The sequence below is a fragment of the Phaenicophaeus curvirostris genome, chromosome 3, assembly GCF_032191515.1.
Source record: "Phaenicophaeus curvirostris isolate KB17595 chromosome 3, BPBGC_Pcur_1.0, whole genome shotgun sequence".
Classification (NCBI taxonomy): Eukaryota; Metazoa; Chordata; class Aves; order Cuculiformes; family Cuculidae; genus Phaenicophaeus; species Phaenicophaeus curvirostris.
Genome location: NC_091394.1, coordinates 24725807 through 24753296, shown reverse-complemented (window position 1 = coordinate 24753296; position 27490 = coordinate 24725807). Strand labels below are relative to the sequence as shown.

Genomic DNA, 27490 nt, shown 5'->3' with positions numbered 1-27490 from the left:
GAAAATAAGGGAAATAAGAGAAAATATTGAACCCAAAATAGGAAACTTGCAAAACTATGTCCAGAAGAGTTTGTATCAAAGAAATTAATTTGTGCAACCACGAGGTTTTTTTCTCAAAAATGGTAGTCAGCTTATAAGTATTTTATTGTATAGTTTTATTTATGTATCCAATAATTTGTTATGAATTTGATATGACCTCTAATTACAACACATTGCCCAGTAAGCATGATAACTTCAGTCAAATAGTTGAGAATATAAATATATTTATCAACTGTTAATCTTACAAAAATAATTCTAACTGTGCTCTATATAAGCACAGACTGTTTGTTTTCTAACCTTTTTAATATGCTTCTTTCCAGCTCGTGCTAAAAGCTTGTTTACATGCTTTAGGTGTTATTTAAGCTAAATAGGGAATATAAGTAAACTGATTATCTGACAGTTTTCCTTAAACAACAATAAGTGCAAGACCTCTAGTGCAATGCTCAGGCAAATGACGAAACCAAAAGTATACAGTGATTTGGGAGAGAAAAGCCACTTTCATGGAGAGTGGTTTCTATGATGCTTATTAAATGGAATATTTTAGATACAACCTCTGAATCTGATAATCCTTGCCACTGGCTGTTGAAGGGTGAGAAGGAATACCACCTCACATTTTTGATCTATTTCTTATTCTTTTCTAAGCATTTGTTATCGGAATGAAGCTGAAGACATAATATGGGAGTTTTTGATCAAAAGAACTGTAGCACATATTACAGAGTCAGCTGTAGGAAGAATCTAGTAGAATTTGGGGATAACTTTATAACTCAGAAAAGAAACTTTTGCGCGTAAAAATAAAACAGGGGACTGCTATTTCCCTCTACTTCTGTGCAAGTGTTTGAATTTTCCTCACTATCACTGTTCTTGGTGCCATTGGGAAGCTCTTTTCTCTATGTTCCTTCCCTGGAGGTGTTTAAGGCACGGGTGGACGAGGTGCTGAGGGATATGGTTTAGTGTTTGGTAGGAACGGTTGGACTCGGTGATCCGGTGGGTCTCTTCCAACCTGGTTATTCTGTGATTCTGTGATTCCATGGAATGATAGTATGGAAATTCATCACTTTTGAATATACTGAATATTCTAGTTTTAGGACTTAGGGGAGTTTAAGACCCCTGAACCAGGCAATTGTGCTAACACATTACATGCATAAGAATATAACAGCTGAAATAGGAAAAAGCTGAGCACATGGAGTTAGGATACTCAGACAACAGACCATTCAAAGTTGAGCTGAAAATAGATGAATTCTAAATTAATGAGAAATATGGGGAGTAAACTAAATTGAGGAGAATGAGAACCAGCAAAGAAAACATATTAGAAAAGAGAAGAACATTTATGTTCCTATCTTATCTGTTCGCTATAAAGTATAAATACAGCATTGCGATACAGCAAAGCTCAGTACTGACCTGACTCACAGAATCACAGAATGGTTTTGGTTGGAAAAGACCTTTAATATCATCGAGTCCAACCATCAACCCAGCCCTACTAAGCTTGCCACTAGATCATGTCCCCAAGTACAAAATCTACTTGTCTTTCAAACACCTTCAGGGATAGTGACAGAGACACCTCTCTGGATAGCCTCTTCCAAGGCTTGAAAACACTTTCAATAAAGAAATTCCTCCTGATATTCAACCTAAATCTATCCTGGTGCATCTTGAGGCCATTTCCCATTGTCCTGTCACTATCTGCCAGGGAGAAGAGACAAACCCCCACCTCACTACAAACTCCTTTTAGGTAGCTCCAGGGAACAATAAGGTCTCCTCTCACTCTCCTTTTCTCCAGACTTAACAAGCCCAGCTCCCTCAGCTACTCCTCATAAGGTTTGTGCTCTAAACCCTTCACCGTTTTTGTTGCCTTTCTTTGGACACACTCCAGCATTCCGATGTCCTCCTTGTAGTGAGGAGCCCAAAACTGAACACAGAATTCGAGGTGTTTAGGGAGGGATCGATTCCTTAGTCTTGCTGCCAACACCATTGACGACGTAGACCAGGATGCTGTTGGCCTTCTTGGCCACCAGGGCACGCTGCTGGCTCATATTCTGCTGACTATCAACTAACACCCCTAGGTACTTTCTCTCCAGGAAGCTTTCCAGACACTCCTCTCCAAGCCTGTAGCGTTGCATGAGGTTGTTGTAACTGAAGTGCAGGACCTGGCTCTTGGCCTTGTTGAACCTCATGCAATTGGCCTTGGCCCATTGATTCAGCCTGTCCAGGTCTCTCTGTAGAACCTGTCTACCCTCAGGCAGATCAACACTTCCACTCAAGTTAGTATCATCTTCAAACTTACTGAGTGTGCTCTTGATTTGCTTGTCCATGTCATAAATAAAGAAATTAAACGGAACTGATCCCAGTGCTGAGCCCTGGGGAACATCACTTGTGACCGGCTGCCAGCTGAATTTAACTCCATTCACCACAACCCTTTGTGCCCAGCTATCCAGCCAGTGTTTTGCCCAGTGAAATGCTAATTCAAGTCATGAGTCACCAGCTTCTTTAGGAGAATGCTGTGAGAGACGATGTCAAAGCTCTTACTGAAGTCCAGGTAGACAATGTCCACAAACTTTCTCTCATCCTCTGGGCAAGTCACCTAGTCATAGAAGGAGATCATGTGAAATGACTCATACTCCAAAATAAGGAAAGAAGCCATACTAGAAATTTCAAACTTGTAAAGAAAGAGTTTTGAGAGACACATTGTAGTATATCTATAAAAGAGGTTATAACTGTAAACCAATTAGGAAATAAATGTGAGTGGTTCTTCAAGAAGTCCATCGAACTATAGCAATAGCAGCAGCAGTGACAGTATGAAAATGATCCTGCTACTGAAGGAAAACACAACAGAGGGTAAGTTCAGAAAAATAAAGTAGAGTTTTGTAAGGAAATAGGAATATTTAAGAAAATGCGGGGGTAAGAAATAGAAAACTTTAAAAAAGTGTAACTTGTAAAACAATAAAAAGACAGCGTTGCTATTTACCACATTGCTGTGAATATGACAGATTGGGTGGAGGATGAAAGGAAGAAGAAGAAAAGTTCAAATCCAGTGTTTCCCTCTTTATTGATAGACTAGTAAGAAGCAAACTCCTAGCCAGTGTATTTGCTGGCATCAAAAGAGATTGCTTCAGTTATCTTGATCAATACCAGATGAAAATGAGGTACAAAGGAGAGATTACTTTGCACTGAGATATCAAATATTGTTTTATGTTTCTCTACCAAAGTAAACTAATATATTGAACTTGGGATGCTGAATCTGATAAATACCTCAAATTTAAAGTAATGGAAAATTAAACGGATATCTCTCTTTTCCTTCCTGAATATATAGTAGAGTTTGTCCACATAGCTACTGGCTGTTTGCTAGTAAATGTTTAGAGGGCTAAATTGAACTACAAAAAAGTTGTATTTAAATGAAATATGAAAGGCATCAATTTTAAAATTACACAACTGAGCACAGGTAGGCAATTCAGAAGGTGATCTCTTACAAATGACTAATTCATCTCACCAAGCAAAAATTTGTTAACGTTCGCTATCTAAAAAGTGTAATGAATATACTCTTAGTTTTTGACAATCACCAAAACTAGACTTGATTTGCCAGATTATAAATAAGATAATAAGATCTGTAACACAGATATGTGGGGTTGAGTTTTTTACTCCTGTTTTTCTTAAGGGGAATTATTTCAGGTGCACAGATTTCACTATCCATGCTTGGCAGCTCAGTTGGCTGAAATCAATAGCGTAGACTAAGACAGATTTGCAAATTGAACAAAATCATTCCATTGTTATGGACCATTGAAATAAAAATCCACTGTTAAGGCAGCTGAATACAGAATTTAATTATATACTCAGAGAGCTTTTGCATTAGTGTAAAAGAGTTACAATGACTTTATTCCACAGGTAGAGTTCAAGTTGAGGTATTGTGTATGACAGTTTTAATGTTTGGAGTGCACTCAAGTCAACTTTTGCAACAAAAAATGATGTATCACTGTAATGATTGACATGGCCATTGATGCCTCTTTATTTTCTGGCGATGTTTACTGCTCATTTGGCACAACCTTAAAAAAACTCATTACTTGCTATATGGAATTAGGAGAAACATTGAAATACCTATAGATTTCTCTTCAGGAACACTTAATACTCTAATTTTTCACATCAAAGCTCCCAGAAAGAGGTTACTACAACTTTGTACTACTCCAAATTCTGTGGGTTTTACTAAGGCCTCTTCAAAATGTGAAATCAAGGGGATCCAAACATTTGCATTCTTTAGAAGTGTTTAGTCTTGATTAATGGTGCATAGCAAATCAAGTAGGGTCTTAGTTTTTACCACAATTCATTAATCTGATGCTATCTATAATAGTGTTTATTTAATAGATATGGTGCTAGTCCAACCAGTGAGTATATTTGGATGTTGATTTTTTTTTTTCCTTTCACCATTTCCTACAAGATTGCCATAATTAAAAAAGACTTCTGAGTACTCTTGCATGACTCTGGAATGAAAATTGCTGTCTAATAACATCAGTACATGCATCCTTTGATTGTACTGCTTAACTTTTTTTTTTATTTTTCTCTTTTACGACTCCTGTGGAGACAAACCAAACATTCAAACACAATTAGCCCATTTCAAACTTATTGCATGAATATGAATAAAGTTATATTTGAGGAGAGAATGTGTTCTTTTAAATAGTTATATTACTTTGTATTTTAATGTCAATGCTTGATGTGTTTTAAAGCTGTTAATGAATGACTAGAATACAGTATTAAATGTATTTTGTTTCCACTTTCTTTTGTGTGGTCTCATATGAAGATATATAGCAATCCTTGTGATTTTATTTTCTTCAGATAGTAATCTGTAATATTTTTAAAGAATCCCAGTGCTAGATGTAGTTAAAGATTTCAATGTTGCTCCCCAAAATACTGCCTTTAAAAAAAATATGCTGTGATTTTATATAAAACTCAGGAATTAATTAGAATTGCAGAATTATACAGAAAACAGAGGAAGGATAAGTAAAACAATTTTTTTTAGAAGTAGACTCACACCATTTTATGGTTGGCCTTAACAAGAATTATGCAAAGCAGTTGAAATACAAGCTACTTACTACATTATACATTACAGGTACTGTAGTTAATATGTTCATGGCATTCTATTGCCTATTACAATAATGGGATATAATGAGAACTCTGTTTTAATGCCCTAGGTGTACAATGTGTAATATTCAGGATTTCACAGGCGATCACTTGAATCTAGTCAACAATGAGAAATGCTTGTTAATAACAGGAGATATTTGGCACTCTGGTGTGTAACTTAACTACAGTCCTATATCACATGGGAAACCTTCTATCACATACAGTGGAGAAAACATACAATTAAGGTAAACTGTTTAGTCCCCGAAGGACAACATCCCACCTATTGTGTATCTTGGCTTGAAGTTTTAGCAGCAAATACAGTTAAAATAGCATGGGCATGATCTTTGGAGGTAGGTGCTATCTTTCCCTTTCCCTTTGTAAGGGGTTTAAATGTACAGATGTTGGTACCTGTATGTTCAGGAATGGACAAAATATTCTTGTTAGCTTTCTGTTCAAATATATCTAAATCTGAACGTTACCTCTCCATCTCCTCCCATTGTATTTTGTAGGCGAGATGAGGAAGAGAAAGGTCTAATTCAGTACAGTCAAACACTGACAGTTGCGATTTAGACAAGAAAGACTGTACTTCAATTTAAGCTAATCTGTCAGATCCAACATAATACAGCTGTTGTTTTAATTGGGCAGAACAGGAATCTATTCTTGATGTACCATGTTGATATGGTACTCATTAACGAGTCGGATTCCAAGAATCATTACACTGGCCTTACTATTACCATCTCTAATGCATGTGTAATGACAAAATGACTGGGTCTTCATGTACTGTTTTCCTGATTAGTAAATTGTTTGTCAAGTAACTACCCTTATTCCTTCAAGGTTTAGCAGTTATTATCTATGACAAAAGGACTGCAAAATGCAACAATTTTGACACCTCAGCTTATTTAAAATACTTCTTTTCAACCTGTCAGTTTAAGTACTGCAATTATTTTCTAAGCATTGCTTTCATATTACTGAGCAGTACATTTCTCTTTTTCTTTTGTGATATGGTTGCAACCTTAGATTAGCACAGAAAAAATACAGGGAATAATACTAAAAAATATAATTAAAAAAACCCCTTTATAATATCTTTCCTACCTGTTAAAAATTACTGTATTTCCATGCATTTCCATTTTAGCAATATGTTTTACTATACACTAGATCAACTTTCATTTTAATTGGCCTACAGAATACTATTAATTTAAATACTTAGATTTTTCGCCTTTGCTTTTTCAAATCTGTGTCAGAAATTTTTCATTTCCTACAAAACCATTCTAATGAATGTTTCTTCACTGGAGAATTTTTTTGTAATGATTTTCTTTAACTTTATTTTGTTTTCTGGTTAACATCCTTTAATACTATTTACACTTGGTCTCTGTATTTCCCCCTCTTTAGACCAAGACAAATCCAGATGAAAGCACTAGCTGTAGCCATTTTTACTCACTATCAATGTTCAAATTCAAATTCTGAGTGTGAGACTCAATCATGCATTTATTTCTTATTCCTTCTCCCAAACAGATGAATCTTTGGTTTCTTTTTTTTTTTTAATTTTTATTTCTCTTTTATCCTTTGCCATCCTATACCAATATTATACCGATTAACCCCAGACAAATAACAAGTTATACCTGTTTGCTTAGTATCTTCATTGCAATCAGAAGCCTGGGGTTTGTTTTGTATTTTCTGTAGTAAATTGCCCTACACGGTATGTGTTCATAAAATATTGTTGGATTACTTTGATGGGTTCAGCTATTTTAATAATTATTTAACCAGAGACAAGACTTAATGTGAGATTAAAAATACATGGGTTAAACTGTGCAATCCACCAGAAAGACTTAGTTATTCTGTATCCTATGTGTGAAAGGGAAATTTTATTTCTTGCCTCACAAAGATACTAAGAACATTAATTCCCTCCATATTACAAGGCTATGAGAAAAGGAAGAATGGACAGATAAATATCTATGGACAGAACTAGATGATGTGCTTTTGGGTCTTAAAAACACCAAGACAGTGAAATACCCTGTACTCACTAGAAGTCAAACAAAATCATACATGTTTTCATGCAAGAAGAGTATCTTGAACTTTGGTCGCATGCTTTATTGTAATATAATGGAGAAATAGTACTATAGTCCTACTTGAAAAAGCAACAGCACATGTGAAACACCATAAATGGTTGATGTGAAGAGGAGCATATTGAGAAGGCATTGAGGAAGGGTACAGACAGATATAGCTACCAAACAGCACTCTGATATTTCTGGTCTCCTTCTGCACTTAAGCCACACATATAGAAACTTAAGGATCTGCATTTCAAAGGTAATGCAGACTGTGAAAACAGTCTGTGGTTTCTTTCTACACCTAGATGCAATACCAGAAAATAATTTTCTTCAGCAGACTTCAGTGCCTTTATATAAATGAGCATATGGCACTTGCACCTTTATGTCATACACTTGAAGGCCTGGCGTCCTCTTCAGCTGCTACAACCCACAGCTTTCTAATTATGTCACAAAGAATATGAAATGATTATGGATGAGAAACACAGTAGTTGCTAAGAGACATCCTCTGCAAGGAGCTAGGTGGGAACTGCTGAGAAAACCATTCAGCAGGCACCTCTCATGACAAATACGCAAAATTCTGGGTTAAGAGGTTGTTGATGTGAATACATTTGAATGGAGAATGCATTTTATTTCTTTCTGCCTCTCAATGAGCTCAAAACGGTATACAAACTGGAGAAAAAGACTTAGGACTTTGGCCTTCATTGGTTTTGGTTTATTGACAATCTGTTAGATTCATAAGTTTATGAACACATTTTGCAAGATACTTGAGTTTGTTAATGATAATATTCAAAATCACTGGTCCTTCTACCAGTAGCAACATGTAGTGAACTGCATCTTACAGAAGTGTTTTCCATTTAGGAATTTTGCTAGTGAAGAAGTGCTCGATCTAACACCATAGTCTAATACTTCTTGGTAAAGTATATTTATTTGTATGAAATTATATGTCAAGGTGTTGGGAACTATGAGTTTGATCCCATAAGTCACTTTGACAAGCAACTAACTCTTCGGCTTATCTCCAAATTAACTAAAAGTTCTGTTTAATCAAGTATACCATACTCTGTCTGTATATTGTTAACTCCTAAAAAAGTATTGACAGAAAAGGAAAGTAATTCTTCTCTGTACTGCTGCAATACCATACCAAATGAGGAATCTCTAAATATATCAACCTAATGTATCAGTATTGTCAATTTTATAGTTATAAAGGAAATAATGATTCATATTTCAGAATCACCCCACTTTTCTACTTTTTAACTCTGTGGGAAGACTCCTTATGACCTCATGGTGCTCAGAGTAAGTCTTATTCTGATCTAAACGACAAGTAATCATACAGATGCCATTGTATAATGTGTTTTATCTTTTTATCTCTGTTTTCCCATTTTTGCCCTGCCTCCTTGATGATCACGCACAACTTACTAGAATAAAAACCTATTTAAAATGTGAGATGGCTGTAACTTTGAAATGCATTGTCTCTCTGTATATTTATAGTTTTCTAGTGTAGTACATATATCATGAATTTAATAAATCATCATGCCATTGCCAATACATCCTAAATGCTCTCTTCATTGCCACAAACATTGCCTGCCACACAGAACTGATGATTAAAACTGTATGACAAGTTGCACTACAATTCCTGGAGAGAGTAGAGCAGCAAATACAGAATGTTGAGTGGTGCTAATGTTCTTGAAATGATTGATATATTTTTAATTACAAATAAAATTTTAATTTAGTTACTCTGCTCACCCAATTATATCTCATGGAATATAATTTATGAAATATTAATAAATGATATAATTGACTTTCCATTGCTGTTAGATTTGGTTGCTTGAGAACATAAAGTTGGTCCTTTCATAATAACTAGCTTTATGATCAGGAACTTAATCCCATTAAAACATATACAGGAATCTTCCCTTCTTAACAGCATTACTTATACTGGAATGGTAACGTGAAGAAAAGTTACTATATTTGTGGTCTTACTGCATAAAATCTTTCCATCTGTGTTTTGGTCTTGATAGCAGTGAAATAAAGCATTTATTTGTAAGCATTGTGATACCATTTCTCCTCTTAGGCATTGTAAATCATAAGTAACTGTATGGAAGGATAAGAGCAAAGGCAGTTAATATCAGCTGGTCTAGGCAACCTCCATGTTGTTTAATTTTCCTTAATAAATAGGAATAGTAGATCATGTTTTCCCTGATACAACTTCTAGGCTTAATTCACACAATGCTTTCCCTGCATTCACTTTGGTTACTGCGGTTAGTCCTCACTGGGTTTAAGAGCATGCATGTGTTTGCATGGTTAGTAGATGTTTTTATTCCTGACTTTCTCTGGAAGAATGGAGTATAGCAAGCCTCTGTCATGTGTTATTGCCAAAGTTTAATTTTATTTTCTTTTCTAAAATATCTCTAGTATTTAGCTTCAAAAATCCCCAGAAAATTCATGAGTCTGCTGGATCTTCATGTCTTCAATAGTTTTTACTACAGTAAAAATGCTTTTCAGCTGAGTATGTAGCTTGTTGGAGAAAGTGGCTATAGGAAAGTCATTTTACCAGGAACAGTATGTTGAATAGTATATGTTTCATAAAAAATAAACAATTTTCTTGGAATTATTCCTATAGATCATGAAATATTGCAAAACATACATGATTTTCCTATGTTGAATATGCTTTCTGGAAGTTTCAATGCTTAATTAGAGACTATGATAAAAGAAAAGTGAGTATACAAATAGCACAGTGTCATTTCTTTGTGTTTGTTATTTTGCAAGAATTATTTATCTCATTTTTTTAAATCACTTTTCATTCTGAACTTGGAAAATTTAGGGCCAAACATCGTTGATCATAAGTAAATATCCAATATTCTGTACTTTACTACAAGCCATAAATTCACCATTCAAGAGATAAAAGCATTTTGTAATCTAGATAATGAAAAGATGTTGCCTTTGTAGTACAACAGCTACTGGAAGGAAACCCAAATTTCTTCCAAACAGTTATTGAACAGTAAGGCAACTCTCAGCAGAATAGGATACGTTGAACTGAAGGGGTTTGATTTATGTTGGCTAATAGTTTATTTCTGATCTTCTCTCTGCTAGAGATTGTTGGGTTTTTGTTCTTGCAGATTTTTCTTATTGCATCCAAACAGTATAGGGATGCTAATGCAGATTTAATAATTGGATGTTTTCATTAAAGAGACTAATTCAATCTGTTTTTCATCACTATATTAAGTAACTTCGTGAATGATTACTTGTGGTCTGTATACTTGGGACTTTTTTATAATTTATGCATTTTAGATGACTGTTAATGAATATCTAGTTGACAGAACTAGATAATGTGCCTATGATTCATAAAAGCACTAAGACAGTGAAGTACCCAATACTCATCGGAACTCAAACATCATTGATGAACTCCTACTTATATCTTGTTTGGGAACTAAAGATGTGATAACTCTCCTTGAGTTTTCTACTTCCATTTTTTTACAGTTATTCAAGGTACTGGTTACAGAGTCAGACTTTCAGTCACCAACTCCAGTAATATTAGAAAAATTCTGCATACATATTTTTCATAGGAAACTGTATATACAAATGTGACATACACATGTTTTTGGGCTTGATGAATATTATGGTTCTCAATATTGCTTATAGGAATGCAGGTTCACAGAATCACAGAATCACAGAATCACAGAATAACCAGGTTGGAAGAGACCCACCGGATCATCGAGCCCAACCGTTCCTATCAAACACTAAACCATATCCCTCAGCACCTCATCCACCCTTGCCTTAAACACCTCCAGGGAAGGTGACTCAACCACCTCCCTGGGCAGCCTGTTCCAGTGCCCAATGACCCTTTCTGTGAAGAATTTTTTCCTAACGTCCAGCCTAAACCTCCCCTGGTGGAGCTTGAGGCCATTCCCTCTTGTCCTGTCCCCTGTCACTTGGAAGAAGAGGCCAGCACCCTCCTCTCTACAACCTCCTTTCAGGTAGTTGTAGAGAGCAATGAGGTCACCCCTCAGCCTCCTCTTCTCCAGGCTAAACAACCCCAGCTCTCTCAGCCGCTCCTCATAAGGCCTGTTCTCCAGCCCCCTCACCAGCTTTGTTGCTCTTCTCTGGACTCGCTCCAGAGCCTCAACATCCTTCTTGTGGTGAGGGGCCCAGAACTGAACACAGTATTCGAGGAGCGGTCTCACCAGTGCAGAGTACAGAGGGAGGATAACCTCCCTGGACCTGCTGGTCACACCGTTTCTGATACAAGCCAAGATGCCATTAGCCTTCTTGGCCACCTGGGCACACTGCTGGCTCATATTCAGTCGGTTGTCAACCAACACACCCAGGTCCCTCTCCTCCAGGCAGCTTTCTAGACAGACTTCTCCTAGTCTGTAGCACTGCATAGGGTTGTTGTGCTCCAAGTGCAGGACCCGGCATTTGGCCTTGTTAAACCTCATGCCATTGGACTCTGCCCAGTGGTCCAGCCTGTTCAGATCCCTTTGCAGAGCCTCCCTACCCTCCAGCAGATCGACACTTCCACCCAGCTTAGTGTCGTCCGCAAACTTGCTAAGGGTGCACTCAATGCCTTCATCCAGGTCATTGATGAAGACATTGAACAGGGCTGGACCCAGCACTGAGCCCTGGGGAACCTCACTTATCACTGGCCTCCAGCTGGATTTCACACCATTTCCCACCACTCTCTGGGCCCAGCCGTCCAACCAGTTTTCCACCCAGGAGAGCGTGCGCCTGTCCAGGCCAGAGGCTGAGTTTCTCAAGCAGAATGCTGTGAGAAACTGTGTCAAAGGCTTTACTGAAGTCCAGGAAGACCACATCCACAGCCTTTCCCTCATCCAGCAGCCAAGTCACTTTGTCATAGAAGGCGACCAGGTTAGTCTGGCAAGACCTGCCTTTTGTGAACCCATGTTGACTGGGCCTGATCACTTGGTTCTCTTGCATGTGCTTCGTGATAGCACTCAAGAGCACCTGCTCCATGACTTTCCCTGGCACTGAGGTCAGACTGACAGGCCTGTAGTTTCCTGGGTCCTCCCTGCGGCCCTTTTTGTAGATGGGCACGACATCAGCCAGCCTCCAGTCCAGTGGGACTTCCCCAGTCTTCCAGGACTGTTGGAAGATGATGGAAAGGGGTTTGGCCAGCACATCCGCCAGCTCCTTCAGTACCCTAGGGTGAATCCCGTCCGGCCCCATAGACTTGTGGCTGTCTAGTTGGGCTAGCAAGGCTCTGACCACCTCCTCTTGGATCATGGGAGCCTCATTATGCTCCTCTAGCTCCTGGGTTTGTACACAGACGGAACGACCCTCCTTACAACTAAAGACTGAGGCAAAGAAGGCATTAAGTACCTCAGCCTTTTCCTCATCCCCTGTTACTGTTGTTCCTTCTGTGTCCAATAGGGACTGTATGGTCTCCCTAGTCCTCCTTTTATTATTTATATATTTGTAGAAAGATTTTTTGTTATCTTTCACAGACTTGGCCAATCCAATTTCTAGCTGAGCCTTAGCCCTTCTGATTTTTTCCCTACACAATCTCACTTCCCTCCTGTAGTCCACCCAAGAGGCCTGTCCCTTCTTCCAGAGCCCATAAACATTTCTCTTCCTCTTGATATCCCTCAAGAACTCTCTATTCAACCAAGCTGGCTTTCTCCCCTGCCGGCTTTTTTTCCGGACCACGGGGATGGCTTTCTCCTGAGCTGCTAGGACCACCCTTTTGAAGAGCTCCCCGCCCTCCTGGGCTCCCTTGCCCTTGAGTACTGTCTCCCATGAGACTTTGCCAACCAGCCTTCTGAAGAGATCAAAGTCTGCCCTCTGGAAATTTAATGCTACCGTCTTGCTAACCACCCTCTTCACTTCACCTAGAACAGAAAACCCTATCATCTCATGGTCACTTAGTCCTAGGCGTCCACCTACTGCCACATCCCCTACAAGGCCTTCTCTGTTCACCAGCAGCAGGTCCAGGAGGGCACCCTCCCTTGTTGGTTCATTCACCAGCTGTGCAAGGAAGTTGTCTCCCACGCACTCCAGGAACCTCCTAGACTGCTTCCTTTCTGCTGTATTGTACACCCAGCAGATAGCAGGCAGATTGAAGTCTCCCACAAGAACGAGAGGCATTGATCTAGAGATTGACCGCAGCTGTTTATAGAAGAGCTCATCAGCTGCTTCTCCTTGGCTGTGTGGTCTGTAACAGACTCCCATCACAAAATCTACCTTCTGGTGGGCTCCTCTGATTTTGACCCACAGGCACTCAGCCTCCTGATCGCCACAATCCATCTCAACGGAGTCCAAGTCCTCCCTTACAAAGAGGGCTACTCCGCCTCCTCTCCTACCCATCCTGTCCCGCCTGAAAAGCTTATACCCCACCATAGCTGTACTCCAGTTATATGAGTCGTCCCACCACGTTTCCGTGATGGCAACGACATCATAGGCTGCTTGCCCTACAACAGCTTCCAGCTCTTCCTTTTTATTCCCCATGCTGTGTGCATTGGTGTAAATGCACTTCAGCTGAGCTGCTGAGCCTTCAGCCCTCCTAGAGGGAACAGGGTTCGTTCCCAACTGCCTGGTAACTGGAGTAGTTAACACCAGAGTGCCTGCATCTCCCTTAGCACCCCGAGGTGTGTTCTCCCCCACTTTTTGTGTGGTGAGGTACTGGTGGTCCTCACCCACGCACCCTCTCCCAATCACCACTTCCCCACGTCCAGGCTCGTTCATGTCTAGCCTGGGCTCAACCCCCTCCCCCCTTCACATCTAGTTTAAAGCTCGATTTATGAGCTTGGCTAGGTTTCTAGCAAGGGCTTTAGCCCCCCTAGGAGACCCATGTGTCCCGCCCTTAGCGAGAAAGCCTGGGGGTGCGTGAGCCACCCCATGATCAAAAAAGCCAAAGCCCCTCTCCTCGCACCAGGCTCGGAGCCAGGTATTAATCGAATTCTTCATCCTGGCTTCCTGCAAGGTTCTTCGTGGACAGGAGATTAACAGTATGTCTTCAAACATTCACAATAAATTAATTTAATATCAAATCAAACTGCCAGCATAGAACTGTAATAATCTAAATTCTTCATTGTACACCTTTATTGGACAAAAAGTACAAGTCATAATAGTTAATGTACCAGTGATGATAAAGATGTAGCACTAGCTGTAATTAAAAAAAAACACCCTTTAGCTATTCTTCCACTCACTGTATTTTAGCCTTTTATTCCCTGATATTTACACTTATATTTGTAAAAACAAATAATGTTACCACCATGACTTTGTAAAGTTCCTAAAAATGCTACTGTCTGAGTGAATATTCAGTGAATAAAATCTCAGATTTCTAAAAAGTTAGAATACCCTTTATTGTCATATTTTGAGACTCCTAGCAGATGTAAATTTATTGGGGAAATAAAAATTCATATCCTAATGAACAGAACTTTAAGGAGAAAATAGTCACATTTGCTTTTTTAAGGAAAACAATCATACAAACCCATCCCCTGTTCTCAACTCTTCCTATTTCTACTTTCTTTTATCAGAACCTTTTTCAGTCATGCTCAGTGCTGAACTATGTAACAGTAACAGACATGTTGGGGAAGTGCACCACAGAAAACATGTATCATGAAATATTGTGATAAAGTAATTTTTTTTAAGTGGCTTCCAGGCAGAGAGGAATTTTCATTATTGGTTTGTGTCTTTTATGGTGCTAAATGGTAAAATATACAGAGAAATGGATTCTTTTTTTTTTTTGGTGCGGTGGGAAATTGTCACCTGGTAGCCAGCTGGTGGAATTAGGCTTGTGTGTGTTTGCATTTGTGTGTGTGCATGCATGTGTTTGATGGGTTATTCCTCTTTCTTAAAAAAAAATAAATAAAAACACTTATTTTTTTTTATTCACTAAGTATTACCTATTGATTTAAACTAAAACAACTTAAACTAGTTAGTACTCTTTTTTTTAACCAAGAAACTGTGTCTCAGGAATATCTTTTGCAAAAAGGTCCTCTTTATGAGGCTCTCATTGCAGTGCTCACAGGATTTCCAGACTTCTGTTTTGAGTGCCAGTTTGAAAGCAGGAGACTCTGGGCTATATTTTGAAATAACATTTAGTGCCTATTTGATGAGACTAGAATCAGTCTTGAATTTATGATCCCTAAACACTGAATAAATTTTGAAACTCTAATTCTGCCTTTATTAAAACAGTGACTAGAATAGTGAACATTTTAGGGAACTCAGAACATGACAGATAGCAAAGAGCATTTGCAAACAGAAATTTCTCTTGCTTCCTTTGTCTTTTCAGAGTTCTCCTGTCCTCCAAGCTTGCTATTAGTCCAGATTCCAAGATTGGATTAGTGCAAGTGAAACTTACCCATCTCTCAGAAGAAAATAATTCCCATTTTGGGGGCCTGGATGTTTGAACATCCCCTTTTCTTCCCTACTGTTTGCTCTCCCAAGGCAGCGTTTTTATTGTCCCATGAGGCCCTTGCTCGCCTGCACACCAGAGAACATCTCTGACACCTAAGCACCATTGCTGCTTGCAGGAATGTGTAGTCTCCCCTTCCTCTCAAGATTCCTCTTGATCCTGGAAGCAAAGCAACACCCACCCTCCTCCTTCCCACATCTGGGCTTTTGAAGACAAGGAACACTAGTTCACTGTGACTAAATTAAGCAGATTCTACTCCCTTGTGAAATCAAAGGTCAGAGGTTCTCAGAAACAGATGTGTATTGTAACATGAATGGATAGGGAGAGAGGGGCAAGTTAAATGTTTTTCAATTACAGGTTAGTTGTTTTGTGAAGTGACATAATGTATTTTTCTATCTATGCCTTCCTTATAGAAGAAGCTGTGGTATTTGATAATGCGTGGCCAGTAAATGATATTTGGTTGATATTAATCATGCTGTAAATGTACACAGTGCCTACAGAAATTTGTTAAGGAGGGACCAGTACCCTTAAAAAGAGGGCTTGCAGCAGGTAACTAACATTTATGTTACTGTTTGAGATGTATTCACTGGTCTCCAGGAGGCAAATTGGAACCAAGTTTTTGAGGGAAGTCTTCCTTGATCTAACAAGCTGCATGGACAGAAAGCAGCGTTCACATAGCCTGTGCTTTTCCACCCTCCAGAATACTTGTTTTGTTCTTCTGGACCCCTGCCATGATGTACATTTGGGAATTAATCCCAAATGCAAAGTGCTCAATCTGACTTTCTTTGCATTTTCAAGAATGACTACTAATTGTATTCGATGTGAACTGCTATTGCTGTGCTACTGCTATGTTATATTTCTGTCTCTTGGTGCCCTTCATATTTGCTTGAAATGAAAGGACTTATTTAGTGAAATGTATTTACCTGAAGAATTATGGCTTAGTCCCTTGGATGTAGGGCTGGTTGAAGGCATTTGGCACTTCATCAGTTTCAGTGGATTGTGGTTGCCTGTTATTGTTGTATAAGGTTGCTAGTTGTAGTTTATAGTCTATGTGGAGCAACTAATCTCTCTCTGGTGTAAAGGACAGATCTGGGTTGCGGTATACTATACATTAAATCTCATGCCAGCTGGAAAGATTACTTGGCACTCCGCAAGATTTTTTTTCCTGAAGTATGGACTTTTACTTAGTTTCTATATGTAGTTTTTTCTTCTCTTGATTATCTCTTAGCAACAGGCTTGAAAAGTGTTAAGAAGATTAAATGAATAAATGAAAAAGGAGACTGGTGGGATTTTTTTTTTTTAATTAACTCCAGAATAGGACAGAACAAGTAGAAAGAGATGCAGCATTGATCTACATCTGAGCATCATTCTATCTCACAACTAGACCATAAAGGATGGAACAATTGCAGATGTATATTATTGACATTATCTCAATAGTGTGTCTGTGGAATTGTTTAGAAAAATATAGTGGGGAAGAAATACGTCTCTAGGTCTTTTTCTTAGGTTATTATTTGTGAATTCACAAGGAATATCAAAAGTGTATTAAATAAAAGTTATAAGATAAGTAAATGCACTGAAGATTTAATCTATTTGTTCTATTTGAAGTTGAACATGAAAATAAGGCAGTTAGTGCAATGCTTTTTTGGTAGATTGAAATTACTCCATAGCAGTTAATGGAACACAGTGATAGTTAGCACTTTCTCATGTTTCTTCTTCCCATGCAATATTTAGAACAGATGAAAAGTAGCAAATGGGTCGTGTAGTTCATGTACACTTGCAATAAAGCACGCAGATAACTATATGGAGTCATATCTCATGTCCGTGTATCTTAATATTCTGTCTCAACAATGATCAAATATAAAGGCCTAGAAAAGAGTGTGGGAAGTAATCATCCTCATTCCCCCCTGTACTCAGCACTGGTAAGGCCACACCTTGAATAGTATTCATTTTGAGTCCTTCACTACCAGAAAGTCATTGAGGTGCTGGTGCATGTGCAAAGAGCACCAAAGCTGGTGAAGGATTTGAAGCACAAGACTTAGGAAGAGCAGCCAACGAAACTGGGACCATTCAGTCTAGTGAGAAGGAGGTTGAAGGCAGACCTTATTGTTCTTTACAACTACCTGAAAGGAGGTTGTACCAAGCAGGTGTTGGTCTCTTCTCCCAAGTAACAAGTGATAGGACAATAAGAAGTGGCCTGAAAGGGAGATTTAGTTTGGATATTGGGAAATATTACATGTGGGAAATAAGGCTGAATGCAGGAATAAAAGCTAAGTATGGGAATGGGGCTAAATGTGGGGACAAATGGGACTGGGTTCTTTTCCACCTCCTCTTCCTCTCCCCCTCTAATCCCCTGTTCACTTCTTCCCTCCTCCTTGCCCTGGGCTGAGTACAAGGCCTTCAACAGAAGGAAATGCATTGAGGGCATATCGGCATGTGAAGTGGGGGATGAGGTGTCTGGGAACAGGTGCAGTCAACTCCTGCAACTGGCAAGGCCCTGCCAAGAACAAGAGCATAATTATTTTCTAATAAGATGGATTGCAGCTGCTGTTCTGGCAACTCACCTTACAGATGACCTGTGCTCATCACTGTAAAATCATTATAATACTAAAACACACCTCCAGATCTAAGGGTACCCACCTCCTCCCTGCCTATGAGGCAAACTACTCCCATAGCCACACCTACTGTGCTTGTGCAGTTATGTTTTGGCACACAAGGAGAAAATTCTTTCTCTACCAGTCAGTAATTAATATAGTGACTGCATTCATTCAAGCTTACTATAAATAGGTACAACAAAGAAAAGGTTTTGGGGCAGATGGGCAATTGCAAAGAAAAAAAAATGTCACCAAGCTCTAGGCAGAACTCTGTAGTTGCTCACAAATGTTTAGAGGGATTGAAAAAGGGATTCTCTACTTAAACCAGCTAGGCTAAATTTATTGTCTTTGAGACCTTGTTGAATTTAAAGTGATTTGGAACATAACAGGCTGTGTGATTATTAATTACCCTTGCGTAATTTTCATAGAATCATAGAATCATAGAATAACCAGGTTGGAAGAGACCCACCGGATCATCGAGTCCAACCATTCCGATCAAACACTAAACCATGCCCCTAAGCACCTCATCCACCCGTGCCTTAAACACCTCCAGGGATGGGGACTCAACCATCTCCCTGGGCAGCCTGTTCCAGTGCCCAATGACCCTTTCTGTGAAGAATTTTTTCCTAATGTCCAGCCTAAACCTCCCCTGGCAGATCTTGAGGCCATTCCCTCTTGTCCTGTCCCCCGTCACTTGGGAGAAGAGGCCAGCACCCTCCTCTCTACAACGTCCTTTCAGGTAGTTGTAGAGAGCAATGAGGTCTCCCCTCAGCCTCCTCTTCTCCAGGCTAAACAACCCCAGCTCTCTCAGCCGCTCCTTGTAAGACCTGCTCTCCAGCCCCTTCACCATCTTGGTTGCTCTTCTCTGGACTCGCTCCAGAGCCTCAACATCCTTCTTGTGGTGAGGGGCCCAGAACTGAACACAGTATTCGAAGAGCGGTCTCACCAGTGCCGAGTACAGAGGGAGGATAACCTCCCTGGACCTGCTGGTCACACCGTTTCTGATACAAGCCAAGATGCCATTGGCCTTCTTGGCCACCTGGGCACACTGCTGGCTCATGTTCAGTCACTGTCAACCAACACACCCAGGTCTCTCTCCTCCAGGCAGCTTTCTAGACAGACTTCTCCCAGTCTGTAGCACTGCATAGGGTTGTTGTGCCCCAAGTGCAGGACCCGGCATTTGGCCTTGTTAAACCTCATGCCGTTGGACTCAGCCCAGTGGTCCAGCCTGTTCAGATCCCTTTGCAGAGCCTCCCTACCCTCCAGCAGATCGACACTTCCACCCAGCTTAGTGTCGTCCGCAAACTTGCTAAGGGTGCACTCAATGCCTTCATCCAGGTCATTGATAAAGACATTGAACAGGGCTGGACCCAGCACTGAGCCCTGGGGAACCCCACTTGTCACTGGCCTCCAGCTGGATTTAACACCATTTCCCACCACTCTCTGGGCCCGGCCATCCAACCAGTTTTCCACCCAGGAGAGTGTGCGCCTGTCCAGGCCAGAGGCTGACAGTTTCTCAAGCAGAATGCTGTGAGAAACTGTGTCAAAGGCTTTACTGAAGTCCAGGAAGACCACATCCACAGCCTTTCCCTCGTCCAGCAGCCGAGTCACTTTGTCATAGAAGGCGATCAGTTATTTTGATAGGAATGGTTGGACTCGATGATCCAGTGGGTCTCTTCCAACCTGGTTATTCTATGATTCTATGATTCTATAATTGTTACGTTACCTGTTGCATATGTAACATGCTGGGTAATTATTAATTGCTCTTGTGTCATTGCTATGTTACTTACTGTGTATTTAGCACTTTAATTATGATGACAGGCTGGGGTTCTTGCTCTTGCATCACTGTCAGTTGGAGGAGGTAAGGGGTTAAATAGATTAGTAAACTCTCCTTTTGAAGTCTCTTGCATATTTTAAATTTGTCCTGACCATTATCTCCCTCAACATGTGACATTACTTTGCTGAAAAGGTTCTCAAGCACTGGAACAGGCTGCCCAGGGAAGTCACCATCCCTGGAGGTATTTAGAAGACATGTAGATGTGGTGCTTAGGGACATAGTTTAGTAATGGACTCGGTGGTGTTAGGTTTACAGTTGGACTTGCTGTTCTTAAACATCTTTTCCAATGTAAATTTTTTCCTATTATTCTCTAGTACTTTTTTTATAATGTCTTTCCAACTTTCAGCTATATTCAGGTCAGGGACTCACGATATGAACATTTTACCTAGGCATTTAGCAACTATCTATGGATTCATCTTCCATGAACTTTTTTTTTTTAAGTCTCCCCTGACCACCCTGTGAAACATAGGCAATCAAATATGCTTTGGCAAGAAGTTCCGTAATTCAGCCATCTGTTTTGATCTTGGCTTCTCCTAGCTTACTTTATTATTCCTAGTTGTTTTTTGAAAGAGAGAGCTTGATCGAGCCCTATCCACTTCTTCTCCCATGTCATCTAATTTTATAAAATTTTACCACAACTCTCGGCCTTTTTTTTTTTTCTTTCATCCAAGCTGCAAATATTGAACTCTAAGGCATTCACTGTAGGATAGACACTCTATCTCCTTGCTTATCTACAAGCTTTTGAAATGCAGAAGAAAGGGAGGGCCAAATGTGCACATAGTATTGAAGATGTAGGTGGACCATGGCACAACTTCTCTAGAGACACATTCTAAGCAGGAATCTGTTTTATCCATCTAAATTACCAATTAGGAGATTCTACCCCATGCCCTAGTCTTAGTTACCAAAGTTAAGCCTAAAATTAAACAAGTGATTTTGAACGTGTGTATCTTTGTGGCTGTGTTAGATTTAAACCGGGTCTATATACAAATGAAATAATATAAAGACTTACCTTAAAAAGGGATGACCTTTTCGTTATAAAACTTACAATGAATAACTCATCTGTGAGCTCGATTATTGTTCCCTCATTTTGTAGATCTCATTTTCATTTAGGCTCAGAGTAAAAAAGAAAGCAAAAACTAGCAGTCTGTCTCCGTGACAGAGGAGTGATTCAATAACAAAGATACTGCTAGTGGAACACCAAAGAAGTTTTTAATTTTGTTTAGAGACTGTCATAACTCAATTAATTTTACTGAGGTTTAAGGTCTTTTAGATTGGTTGAAGACCTGGATCAATAAATTCAAGTTAAGTTGAATTTGTAGCAGTAAAACTACCATTAAAATACTAGCCATTAATGGTCCTGCAAGTACTTTTGCTGACTGCATAGAACAGGAAGAGTTTGAGCCTAAAGTATATTTAGTAGCTGTATGTGTAATTTCAACCGAGAGTTGAACAATTTTAAATTGTCAGAGTTACTTCCATAACTTAGAAATTCTTTTGTCAGAATGTGAGCTAATTGCACAGCTGACAATGTATGACAAAACAAATTGTTGTTTTTAAGGAAACCTTTCCAGTGCCAGTAAAGGACTCAAAATAAACAATAATAATAATAATAATAATAATAATAATAATAATAATAATAATAATAAAAAGAAGTAGAAGACAATCTTGCTCCTATGTTAACAAAAGCTGAACAAAGTCCTTTTGTTTCACAAGTAGCTGGAAACGGTTAGTTAGAGTGGAAAGCATTCTGAAGCTTTTGAACAGCCTTTGTCCATTCCACTCATTTACATCCAGTGCTAACTATATTTTTGCATTTTTACCTTTTTTTTTTTTAATCTCTAGAAAGAAACACTCCTGTAAAGTAGGTAGAGACATTTAGTACATTTAAGGGACACTCTTTATGCCTATTTATTGCCTTTGATCTTAACCGACAACTTGTACATGAACATCCTCAAGTTCTCTGTAATGTTGGTAACATTCCTGTCCCTTCTGACATCATATTTTGTTTCACTTTTCAAATGATCTCTTGCATGCTGCAATTCAGAGAATATCTAATAGAGAACAACCAACCTTTCAAGTAAGTAGGAATGTCTAAATGAGAGGAAATGAATTGTTCATCAGAAGAAAACAAACTGATTACTGTGAATCTGTTTGTAGCTGAATTTTATGGTTGTAATTTTTTCTAAAGCCAAAATCCATAATTCAGAAGTATAGTGAGTTTTATAGAAAACCCCTCTGTATTTATTAACAACGAACTGCTTGACTTTAGGTATGTATATGAGGCACTTCTAAATCCAGTAGTACATTTTGAGCTTATCTTAAGGACTCAGCACAGGCTTCAATATTTTTCTTAGTTGCTTGGAACAAGAGAACAATAAAATAAAAAAGAAAGCACAGTGAAAGAATTATGATGATGATAATTAACCAAAGAACCTGTCCTCACAGGCTAAATGTTATGCTACTAACTTAGGAAGACATAACTTTGTAGCAGACACCACTGAAACAGTACATTCAGCAGATAAATATGCTTCAAGTACATTTTTTAAAAAATCTAGTCTGTTGAAATCCTTAAAACAAATCCACTGCATAGTCAGAGATTAATAAGAGTAATGTAATTTGCATTGTTACACATCTTAACTCAAGCAGCACACAATAAGTTTACACAGGCACTGAGCAATCTCTTCTTAAAATGCTTTATGAAACCATTTGTAAACACCTACAGCAAAGAAAAGCTCAGTGGATCCATCAGCACAGTACTAGCTCTATTTGCTTGTCATAAAAATACAGGTACTCAGTTAGTGCAACCTGATAACTTTTATAAATAGAGAATGGGTTGGTATAATTAAAAAAGAAACGACAACCAGACCGGTGAGGACTTATCAGCACTGTAAAGTTATTATGACTGGTTACTTTAAGAAGTTTTTATTAACCCTTGATCATGCTACGTGATTTAATGATCACATTCGTATTTTTATATACAACATGCAGAACTGCTTAGGGCATCACAAAATACTTATAGAAACCAGGATGTCAAATGTATAATTAGTTATAATAACTGCTCTACAACTATATTTATTATTTAATGTAGGGGCATGGGATTTTTGAAATAAACTGAGATGAAAATGTTAAGTACTGTGCAGGTTTTCGAAATGCTGAAGTGACTTTAAACCTTCAGCCTAAACCAACATTTTTTAGTGCTGGAAAACACATGGAAAAGAAATTTAAAAAGTGAAAAATCCCAGTAATACTCTTTTTTAAATTCAAAAGAGTCTAACTATTAGTTCCACTCATTGCCCAGATGAAGGTGATATATTTGCAAAAGAGACTAGCCTGTTCCGAAAGAAGGTATTGACTTCAGAATTTAAGTTCTCCTGTAATATAAGAGTTAGGTCATTGGCTTGGAGTGTCTTGCCTTGAAGTGAAGGTAATTATGTTTCTCTGTTAGCTTAAAATCCCTGGTGACTTGTGATTACAAAGAATTTCCACCACTCATTCACTATTTTAGCTGCAGGAGTAGTTAAGATCCTACTGCAGATCAATGGTATAAACTGTAGATTTTTTTTTTTTAAAGATGAGATTCAAAAATCTATTTTAAGAAGCCAATTGAGTCTAGTTTAGTATGTTCCTAAAACTGATGGACAGAGAAAGGTAGGCACTCTTAATTTCTTTCTCCAATAAGTACTGAAGGCTTTTACATCTCTCTAACTTCACTGTATTAGCTGGTTAATTTAGCCACCTAATTCACGTGTCTGAAATGCAGTGAAATTAATAGTCCCTTATGTAGCCTCCTGTTTCTTCCACTGTGGTGTAGTCTGGCCATAACAAAATGGATTCTTCATTCCGTCAGTTTCCTTAAAACATTTTAAGCCTTTACCTAAGGGATAACAGTGAGTATAAGTACTCTGATAATTTTGTACTCCTTATTCACAAAGGAGTAAATGAGATCAAGTTTTTAATTACTATAATGTGAAAAAGCCCATAAAATACCCAAAATATTTATAATAAATCAGATGTCCTACAGATAATTCTTGGTTTTTCAGTAGTAAATTTAGTAATGTGTTGTATTACTCTGTGTGTTCTTCAATCTTACCATTGCATGAATGTACTCTATGTCACTAGAACTCTATACTATTCACTCATCTGCTACAATAGTGTTTAGACAACAGAAGACTAGCTTGCTACTGATCTTTTATCAACAATACTTTTAGATAATCTGATGTTATCTGTATTGTGAGATGGCAATATTAATAAAATACTACCAGGTATTGATGTATAAAATAAGATGATTGAAATATGATATACAATGGTACACTGTTTTTATTATTGTTACATGTAAATTAAAACTATATATAGGCCTTATAAATTCCTATGTCTGGCTGATAATATATAACTATACACAAGAAAGCTCTGAAATTTTCCTGCTATCCAGAATAAAAAATGTCACAGACCTAAGCTTTCCTGTGAGTGATATACAGTGTTTAACGTGTCTGTAATTTGAAGTTATTTTCCAGACATGTTTCATAGAATCATAGAATCATAGAATGACCACGTTGGAAGAGACTCACCGGATCATTGAGTCCAACCATTCCTATCAAACACTAAACCATGCCCCTCAGCACCTCGTCCACCCGTGCCTTAAACACCTCCAGGGAAGGTGACTCAACCACCTCCCTGGGCAGCCTGTTCCAGTGCCCAATGACCCTTTCTGTGAAGAATTTTTTCCTAATGTCCAGCCTAAACCTCCCCTGGCAGAGCTTGAGGCCATTCCCTCTTGTCCTGTCCCCCGTCACTTGGGAGAAGAGGCCAGCACCCTCCTCCCTACAACCTCCTTTCAGGTAGTTGTAGAGAGCAATGAGGTCTCCCCTCAGCCTCCTCTTCTCCAGGTTAAACAACCCCAGCTCTCTCAGACACTCCTCGTAAGGCCTGTTCTCCAGCCCCTTCACCATCTTGGTTGCTCTTCTCTGGACTCGCTCCAGAGCCTCAACATCCTTCTTGTGGTGAGGGGCCCAGAACTGAACACAGGATTCAAGGAGCGGTCTCACCAGTGCCGAGTACAGAGGGAGGATAACCTCCCTGGACCTGCTGGTCACACCGTTTCTGATACAAGCCAAGATGCCATTGGCCTTCTTGGCCACCTGGGCACACTGCTGGCTCATGTTCAGTTGGCTGTCAACCAGCATCTGCAGGTCCTTCTCCTCTAGGCAGCTTTCTAGACAGACTTCTCCCAGTCTGTAGCACTGCATAGGGTTGTTGTGCCCCAAGTGCAGGACCCGGCATTTGGCCTTGTTAAACCTCATGCCATTGGACTCTGCCCAGCGGTCCAGCCTGTTCAGATCCCTTTGCAGAGCCTCCCTACCCTCCAGCAGATCAACAATTCCACCCAGCTTAGTGTTGTCTGCAAACTTGCTAAGGGTGCACTCAATGCCTTCATCCAGGTCATTGATGAAGACATTGAACAGGGCTGGACCCAGCACTGAGCCCTGGGGAACCCCACTTGTCACTGGCCTCCAGCTGGATTTCACACCATTTACCACCACTCTCTGGGCCCGGCCATCCAACCAGTTTTCCACCCAGGAGAGTGTGTGCCTGTCCAGGCCAGAGGCTGACAGTTTCTCAAGCAGAACGCTGTGAGAAACTGTGTCAAAGGCTTTACTGAAGTCCAGGAAGACCACATCCACAGCCTTTCCCTCAACCAGCAGCCGAGTCACTTTGTCATAGAAGGCGATCAGGTTAGTTTGGCAAGACCTGCCTTTTGTGAACCCGTGTTGACTGGGCCTGATCACTTGGTTCTCTTGCATGTGCTTCATGTATGTCTTAGCCTAGTCTAGAAAAATGGTTGACAGTGTACAAAACTACATTTATTTCAGATATTGCTGAAGATGAAGAAGTATGACAAGCCATGAGTTTCAACTCTGTGCTCCAAAGGACTTGGCATGGCCATCCTTAAATTGTAACTTAGAACTTACAAGTTGCCCCCTAAATCACAAATAATAAAAATTAAGTTGAAGTTCTACAGGATTTTGCAGACTGTATCTAAAAGCCTTGTTTATTTTGACAATTATCCATCATCTTTGATTGTGAGCTTTCACTGTATCCTTTTTCCTCTTTTAATCTGTATGAATGTGGTTTGTCTAGTCTTCAGACCAAACTAAACGGGTGACCATATGGAAAAATATACCTTTACTTCTGCTCCATTGAACATATGATTTATTGGTTATAGGAAAACTTAAAAAAATAATAGCATGTTTATTAAATGCAATTTACATGCCAGTACACTGTGAATTTGGTATTCAGTAGCAAAAGATAATGATTTTTAAAGATATGAAATGTTGCATTTTCTAAATTTAAGAAGATTGAAACACTGATATTTTGAAAAGTGGAAGAGGGGTATGGGGAGATTAGAGAATGGTTTCTAAGGGAAAATAAGAGCATCCTTAATTAACATGGAAAGTTAAAGTGAAGTGGTGAACAGTTTAAAAACTACACATCCCAGTATAGTAAAGCAGTATTTGTTCTACCTATCAAAAAGGAAGAAAACACAATTTGGGCTTTTTTAGTTTTCTGAATTGATTTGATTCTTATTAGCTAAATGGTAACTAGTAGAAGTTCACATTATCCAAGAAGAGAATATGCTGTCATTTTTGCTGTTCCACCAAGAGCTCCTGGGCTAAGGGTACAAAAAGGGTCAGAGGAATCAGAGACGATTGCTCTGTCTTAAGCTTACTTTCCTTTAGGAAATTCTTAGTAGATATGTTAGGTCTCCTGTAAATTTCTTATAAATGTTACATATTTCCTTCTGAATATTTTCGGATAGTTGTATTAGGGTCCTATGTTAAACAGACTGCAGCAGATCTGATGTTCAGACTTTATAACGTTAGCAGCTGGTTTCCTGCATTTAAAAAAAAAAAATAACTCACACCAACTACAATGCTGCCATCTCTTCAGTAGGATTTTAACTAGTTTAGTTGCAAATCGAGCAAGCCCTCTTTTCTACTCACAGAGGAGATAAGGATACTAAAAATGAATGCTTCATATCCTGCCTCTTCTATGTTGATTCTTTGTGACAATTTCAGAATTACCTTGCCTGCCTGATGAAGCATATAGGTATTGCATGTTATACTCTTGAGTGTAATTCTACTTCTCCGTGGATAATAGATGTGAATCTGTGTGTGATACTCAACTTCTGGGTACCTAGTTATTGTTAGTAATGAGGATCTGTCAAATAATTTAAAAAATTAACAGATTTCCTGTAATTCGTCAACCTTAATGTTAAAATACATTATTTCAGATTGCAGGTAATAATATTTTTTGTTTAATTATGTTTCCTTTTTTTTTTTCAATTTTATTTTGTTATACACCATTTTCCAGGCGAGTGGACTATCTAAGACAGTAGAACTGCCCTAGTAGTGGTGGCCATATTACCTGCTCTGGCCATCCATGTGCTAAACCAACATGCTTTTCGAGTGATGTGGCAGTTTGGAGTGTTCCTTCTGATGGAGGATGAGTTTGG

General features: G+C 39.0%; 1 protein-coding gene across 2 annotated transcripts in view; it reads left to right on the top strand.

Moving 5' to 3' along the window:
- Positions 1-27490, top strand: part of CDH12 (cadherin 12) — a 360422-nt gene that overhangs the window by 69464 nt on the left and 263468 nt on the right. The gene's annotated exons all lie outside the window — the stretch shown is intronic.